Source organism: Berghia stephanieae, chromosome 3 (assembly GCF_034508935.2).
Source record: "Berghia stephanieae isolate SIO BIC M18660-M18661 chromosome 3, UCSD_Bste_1.3, whole genome shotgun sequence".
Classification (NCBI taxonomy): Eukaryota; Metazoa; Mollusca; class Gastropoda; order Nudibranchia; family Aeolidiidae; genus Berghia; species Berghia stephanieae.
In genome coordinates this window covers 90,942,818-90,950,650 of record NC_088362.1, presented here as the reverse complement: position 1 = coordinate 90,950,650, position 7,833 = coordinate 90,942,818, and positions in this window count along the sequence as shown.

Genomic DNA, 7,833 nt, shown 5'->3' with positions numbered 1-7,833 from the left:
AATTTCTCATTTTTTGCCTCATATCATAAAATATTTTACAAAGCCATATAGCGTTTTAAATCTTTGATAGCCATTTTCTCTATAATTTGACAAAAAAATCTATTACAGTGTACTTGTTTCCCTTCAGGATGAATAAACAAGAGGGATTGTGCACTAGCACAATTCAGGCATGCTTCAAGGACATATAACACAAATTAATCCGGGTGTTACAGTTTTTTCAAGTATCATTTACAGGAGTTATGGCCCTTGAAAGGTCATCGGGTGCAATTTTTCGTGAACTCATTTTTGTGCATAAAATGATTGTTTATCACCCTAAAATTGCTTCAAATGCAATAAATAGTGGAATTTTATTATCATTTCTCATTTTTTGCCTCATATCATAAAATACTTTACAAAGCCATATAGCGTTTTTAAATCTTTGATAGCCATTTTCTCTATAATTTGAAAAAAAAATCTATTACAGTGTACTTGTTTCCCTTCAGGATGAATAAACAAGAGGGATTTTGCACTAGCACAATTCAGGCATGCTTCAGGGACATATAACACAAATTAATCCGGGTGTTACAGTTTTTTCAAGTATCATTTACAGGAGTTATGGCCCTTGAAAGGTCATCGGGTGCAATTTTTCGTGAACTCATTTTTGTGCATAAAATGATTGTTTGTCACCCTAAAATTGCTTCAAATGCAATAAATAGTGGAATTTTATTGTCATTTCTCATTTTTTGCCTCATATCATAAAATACTTTACAAAGCCATATAGCGTTTTTAAATCTTTGATAGCCATTTTCTCTATAATTTGAAAAAAATAATCTATTACAGTGTACTTGTTTCCCTTCAGGATGAATAAACAAGAGGGATTTTGCACTAGCACAATTCAGGCATGCTTCAGGGACATATAACACAAATTAATCCAGGTGTTACAGTTTTTTCAAGTATCATTTACAGGAGTTATGGCCCTTGAAAGGTCATCGGGTGCAATTTTTCGTGAACTCATTTTTGTGAATAAAATGATTGTTTATCACCCTAAAATTGCTTCAAATGCAATAAATAGTGGAATTTTATTGTCATTTCTCATTTTTTGCCTCATATCATAAAATACTTTACAGAGCCATATAGCGTTTTTAAATCTTTGATAGCCATTTTCTCTATAATTTGAAAAAAAAATATATTACAGTGTATTTGCTTCCTTTCAGTGATACATAAACAAGAGGAATTTTGTACTAGCACAATTCAGGCATGATTAATGGGCATATAACACATATACATTTGTAACATTTGACCTTGCTGTAGCAAAGAAAGCTTACGATATTGTCTGGCAAAACCCACAGCTTTACAAAACAGTCATTATTCACCTGGGTGTCTTTCACACCATAATTTCATATCTTGGTGCCCTGGGAAAGCTCCAAAGTGGATCTGGTTTTGAAGAAATTGTGACTGAAGCAGGGCTATGTGCACATGGTTCTATGGATAGGGTTATGAGTGGAAAGAACTACAACAGGGCTATACGAGTGCATGTGTCTGTTTTGGAGGCTCTAGAGAGGCTTCTGCTTGCAAAATTTGAGCAGGACACGGATTCAAAACTCAGTAAAGACCTCATGTCTTACATAAAGGAATTCACCGAAGGAATTTCAAGCCATACAGCTAATAAAATTCTCCAGTCAACTGTGTATGCTGAGTTATTTTCCCAGTATGAAGCCTTCAAAGACAGTGTCCGCTCAGGAAAGTACGGAAAAACTGCACAATACTGGATCCAATACATGGACAGAGTTTGGCTTCTCCTCCAGTTTCTGCGAGCTACAAAGACAAACAACTTTCTTCTTCATATATCTTTTTTAAAAGAACTGTGCCCACTGCTTTTTACCATGAATCACCACAATTATGCCAAGTATCTCAGTGTATATTTTGTGTCACTAGCCGACCTGATTCATTCCCACCAGGGGCAGAAGAAATGTTACAAGATAATGGATTTAGTGTCTCCAGATCAAGGATGCCTGCTGGAAGAATAGCAGTTGATATGACCATTGGACAAACAATAAACAAACATGCAAAGACAAAAGGAGGTATTGTTGGGTTCAGCAAGAGTCTTCCAAGCTATTACCGTTGGAGTGTAACAAGACACAATCGAGCAGAATATGTATCAGCAACCCAAAGAATGATCAGCAACAACAACTGTATAGATATAGACACCCACAAAGAATTGAGCCTTGCAGAAAAAAGACAAAGTGAAAAGCGAGTGCAAAAGATCCTCCAGGCATTTTCAGCATTTATCAATCCCTTTGAAGTTGAAGATGGTCTGGTCAGTCTAGCTTCAGGAATAAAAGTGCAAGAGGATGTTGCTGATGACCTGTTAGCCGTGGAAAAAAACAGGAAAAAGATTGTTTGAAAGTTTTGTTGAAAACAGACTGAAGGAAAAGACTGTAGAATTTCACAGGCCATTAGAAAGGAACAAGACCAAGACATTTGCATCATTGAGGAAAGTGGTAACGGTGAAAAAAGACATGAACGTGGTCAAAATCAAGGCACAAAGAAATTTATTTGGCCAGCTTCTTGTTTTGTCCCAAGAGCAGAGTGTTGATCTTCAAAAAGTTCTTCAATATCCTCTAACACCTACTCCATGGTCGCTGGCTTCATCAGATGGTTTACCTCTGAAGACCAACAAAGCAACTCGGTTGCACAAGCTCACGCCTGACAATTCATTAATGTTCGAGGATTATGCAAAAACAAAAAAAACAAACACCGTTTACATTGTTGATGGCAATGCACTGTTACAAACTCTGTCAGCAATCCCAAATACATTTGGTGAAGTAGCCAAACTTACATTTTCCTCCTTACCACAAGCAGCTTGTGTACACTTTGTGACTGATACTTACATAGAAGATTCAATCAAAGGTTGTGAGAGATTGAGGAGAGGATCTTCTGAAGATAATGCATACTTGTTAAGAGGATCTGCAACAACAGTGCCAGACGTTGGAAATCATTTCTCAGCTGCGTTGATAACAAAGATCCCTTATCAGGTTTCTCCTCAAGGAATGGGAAAGTAACGAATATGCAAAGAAACTGAGAAACAGGGAAATCTTCTTTGTCTGTGAAGAGAGATGCACCTTACTTTACAGTGACACGGATGAATTTACCACAGCTGTACCTTGTCTAGATCTCTACTCATCACAGGAAGAGGCAGACACACGAATTATACTGCAGGGTCAATATGCTTCCCGCCAACCAAACTGTGAAACAATTGTTGTCAGATCACCAGACACGGATGTCTTCTTACTTCTCCTTTCATTCTCAGAGACAATTGGAAAGACCCTGATTTTTGATACTGGCTGTGGCAACAACAGGCGACAAATCAATGTCTCTCAGATAGCAAAGACTTTGTCTAAACAGATATGTGATGCATTACTTGGTGTCCATGCATTCACAGGCTGTGACACAACAAGTTGCTTTGCTGGGCAAGGAAAGCTGAAAGCTCTAAAATTTCTTCAAAAGGAGGAAGATCTTAGAATTCTGTTCTCCAGATTTGGAACATCAGCAGCTGTTTCGAGTAATGACTGTCTCATGTTAGAGTCATTTGTGTGCAAGCTGTATGGCAAAACCTCATGCACAAGTGTCAACAAAGTGAGGTATGACATAGTTCGCCAGCGTTTCAAAGGAAAGAAAGGTACCATCTCATGCAGTGATGGAATTGATCTGTGTCAGATGCCTCCTTGTAGTCAAGTATTGTCACTGCACATATCAAGAGCCAACTTTCAAACTCTCATTTGGAGGAATGCAGTGTGCCAGAATCCTAGCATTCCAAAACCATAGGATAACGGTTGGCAGAGAAATTCTGCAAATGAATTGGAAGTACAGGGGTTCAAAGATGCTTTCATTCCAGATGAGTTGCAGGAAATTGTGTATGAAGAAAGCTGCACCAGTACTGACGAAGATACATATGCCGAGGATGGTAGTGATAGCTTTGACAGTGATTTCCTTGACGACACTTCAGAGGACGAAGACGATTTTGCTACTGATGATGAGGATATGTAATAAATTGGTGAGCAGTGCAAACTGTTAAGGAGTAAAGCATGTTTGCAAAACACATAAGGATATTGTTTTTTGTACTTACTGCATCTTGAATCAAGAATCCCTTTTGAGTATCAATTATTCTTCATAATATAACAATGCGATTTCGTTCAAAAGTCTTCGGTAATGATGCTTCACTTGGGTTGTGAACAAATTAGTCTTTTTTCATGATATATCTATTGTTTTTACCACACCTTCAACTTACTTTTAAATGTGACAACTGGACATCAATACCATGTTTAAAAAGAATGAAAATTATGATGAATTTGGCATCCCACAAAGTGGAGAAAAATTTAAGGGTTGCGTACACTTTTAGTTTTTCCTGTGACGTAGAAATATGAAGGTTGTTGTTGAGGCTTGGGCCATAGCTTTCTTCAGTGCTACATTTTTAATGAACATGCTGTTTTTGGCCATATTAAAAATAATTTTTGTGTAAAACACTGAAATAGCCCATAAGTTTAGATATGACACTTCATGAGATTACTGACAAATTGTTTCAACTTTCTGTGAATCTATATAATATTTACAAATTGAAAGCTTGTGCACATAGTTTGATAGTATATTCAATTTCCTTCAGTTTGATACCCAATTTGCATATATTTTAATTAATATTGTAGTCTCCAGAGCCTTTGAAAGAAATGTTGTCTCTTTTTTGCAAGGGGACACAACTCACTTTTTTCAAAGAGCCATAACTCTCTTAAATGACACTTATTTTTACGGTAACAGTGGAATTTGTATGGCCAATAAGTTCTATTATTTGAAAAACATAGTGGCATAAACTCCCAAAGGGGGGGGGAGGGGGGGTCCCAGTGGCCTAAGCACTCTATCCTCTTATATCTGTTTTCTGAGTTGCTTTCTGTCTTTATCTTGGAATGGGATTACTTAGTTTTGTCACATCCCTGGCTGTAGTCTTTGACTGGGAGGGAAACAGTCAAATGTATAGTTATAGTTTGGGAGATTATATTTTGTTTTCCATGTAAATCATCTCTCTTATGTATTATTTGTTATTTATTCTGTAAACATTTGAGTGTGTTCCTCTTAGTTGGATCCTGTGCTTGTGTCTGGATGAGACTTTAAGGTGATCTCAAACTAAGTACATTGATGATATGCTCAGTGATGCCAAAACTCCGGTTTCACCGAAAAAAAAATCCAGTCTGGAGCAAAAAATTCCGGGTTTTGGGCAACTTCCGTCAAAAATCCGGTTAGGTCAAATTGTTCCAAGGATATCCCTCCCCCCCCCCCCCCCCCCACCCCCTTGCACCACCACATCATCATCACTACCACTACTACTACAACCACACCATCACTACCACTACTACTACAACCACCACCACCACATCCTCATCACTACCACTACCTGGGTGGGGTTCCTGACCTCCCATAGTGGGCAGGGGGGGGGGGGGTACATACTGTGTCTTCTATCCCCTTATATCTGTTTTCCAACATGCTTTCTGTCTTTGTCTTGGAATGAGATTACTTGGTTTTGTCCTGGTCCTGGCCAGATGCCCTGGCTGAGAGGGAAACAGTCGAATGTATAGTTCGTTTTGGGAGATGATATTTCTTTCATTGTAAATCATCTCTCTGTTATGCACTGTATTATGCTTTCTTTATATTATGATTTGTAAAACATTTGAGTGTGTTCCTCTTTGCGGGGACCTGTGCTTGTGTCTGGGTGAGACTTTTAGTGATCTCAAACTAAGTACTTTTATAGAGTGCTTTTGGAATCTACACCTGTTTCTTATTTGAACCAATTCCCCTTTGTCTTCCCTTTTCTTGGATGCTTTATTGTAATTCTAGAACTTTTTACTATCCCATTTTCTTCCTTTTTACTGGCGCTGATATGACCTTAATGTGCTGCAAGCACCGTAAAACCCTTAAAAACAAAAAAAACAACAACTACCACTGCACTGCCATCTCTATCACCACATCCTCATCACTACCTCTACAACTGCCACCACCACATCATCATTAGTACCGCTACTACTACAACAACCAACACCATATCATTATCACTACCACTACTACTACTACAACCACTACCACCACCACCAGCACCACCACATCATCACTACCACTACTTCTGCAACCGCCACCACAACATTATCATCACTGTCACTACTACTACAAACACCACAACCACATCATCATCACTACCCTGCTACCACTACTACAGCCACCACCACATCATTATCACAACCACTACTACTACTACTACAACCACACCACCACATCATTATCACAACCACTACACCAACCATCACTATTACAACACTATCACCACCACATAATCTTCACTAACACTTCTACTTCAACCACAACCACAACTACTACTACTACTACTACTACTACTACTACTACTACTACTACTACTACTTCTACTACTACTACGAGACTACACTAGTACAAGCACCACCACATCAACATCATACAACTATGACTACAACCATCACCCTGGGTGGGGTTCCTGACCTCCGATAGTGGGCAGGGAAACATAGTGTGAATACTGTGTCTTCTATCCCCTTATATCTGTTTTCCAACTTGCATTCTGTCTTTGTCTTGGAATGAGATTGCTTGGTTTTGTTCTGGTCCTGGTAAATCATCTCTCTGTTATGGACTATTATACTTGTTATAATTTATAATGTATGCATTTGAGTGTGCTCCTCTTAGTGGGGGCCGTGCTTGTGTCCGGATGAGACTTATTGGTGATCTCAAACTAAGTACATTGATGGTATGCTCTTGGAATCTACATCTGATCCCGATTTGTTCTCAGTTCCCCTTTGTCTTACTTTTTCTTGGATGCTTTAATTGTAATTCTAGAACTTTTTTACTATCCCATTTTCTTCCTTTTTACTGGCGCTGATATAACCTAAATGTGTTGCAAGCGCCGTAAAACCCTTAAAAACAAAAACATATTTGTTATTTTTAATGTATAATGTAAGCATTTGAGTGTATTCCTCTTTTTATTGGGTCTGCGCTTTTTTGTGGATTAGACTTATAGGTGATCTCAAACTAAGTACACTGGTGGTTTGCTCTTGGAATCTACATCTGATCCCTATTTGTTCCCAGTTCCCCTTTGTCTTTCTTTCTCTTAGGTGCTTTAATTGTAATTCTAGAACTTTTTACTTTCCCATTTTCTTCCTTTTTACTGGCGCTGATATAATCTAAACGTGTTGCAAGCGACGTAAAACCCTTAAAAACAAAACAAACAACCGTCACCACCAGATCATCATCACTACCACTGCTACTACAACCACCAACACCACATCATCCTCACTACTACCAGTATTACAATCACTACCATTAGGTTTTGGAGCTTTACTTCATTTGAAATAAGGAAACTTTGGGATTGTATTTGGCGTTGTATAACCACCAATTGTGTTTACATAATATAGTTCTAATTAGGTAACTGTTACCATCCCAATTCCCTTTTCTTTTGTTCGGAAATTCCTTTTTCGGCATTGAAATTCCTCTGAGTTGTGTCTGAAATTCCTGTGAGCCAAATTTAAAGTTGGCATCTCTGTATGCTCTTGGAATCTACATCTGTTTCCTATTTGAACCAACTCCCCTTTGTCTTACTTTTTCTTGGGTGTAGGATTGTAAATCTAGAATATTTTAACTATTCCATTTTCTTCTTCTTAGTGGCGCTGATATGACCTAAATGTGTTTGCATGCAAAAACAAACAAAAAACATAATGTCTGATCTAGTTATAACTATTCCATCACCTTCCTCTCTCTTGAGGAAGAAATGATCTAAACGTGTCCCAAGCTGTG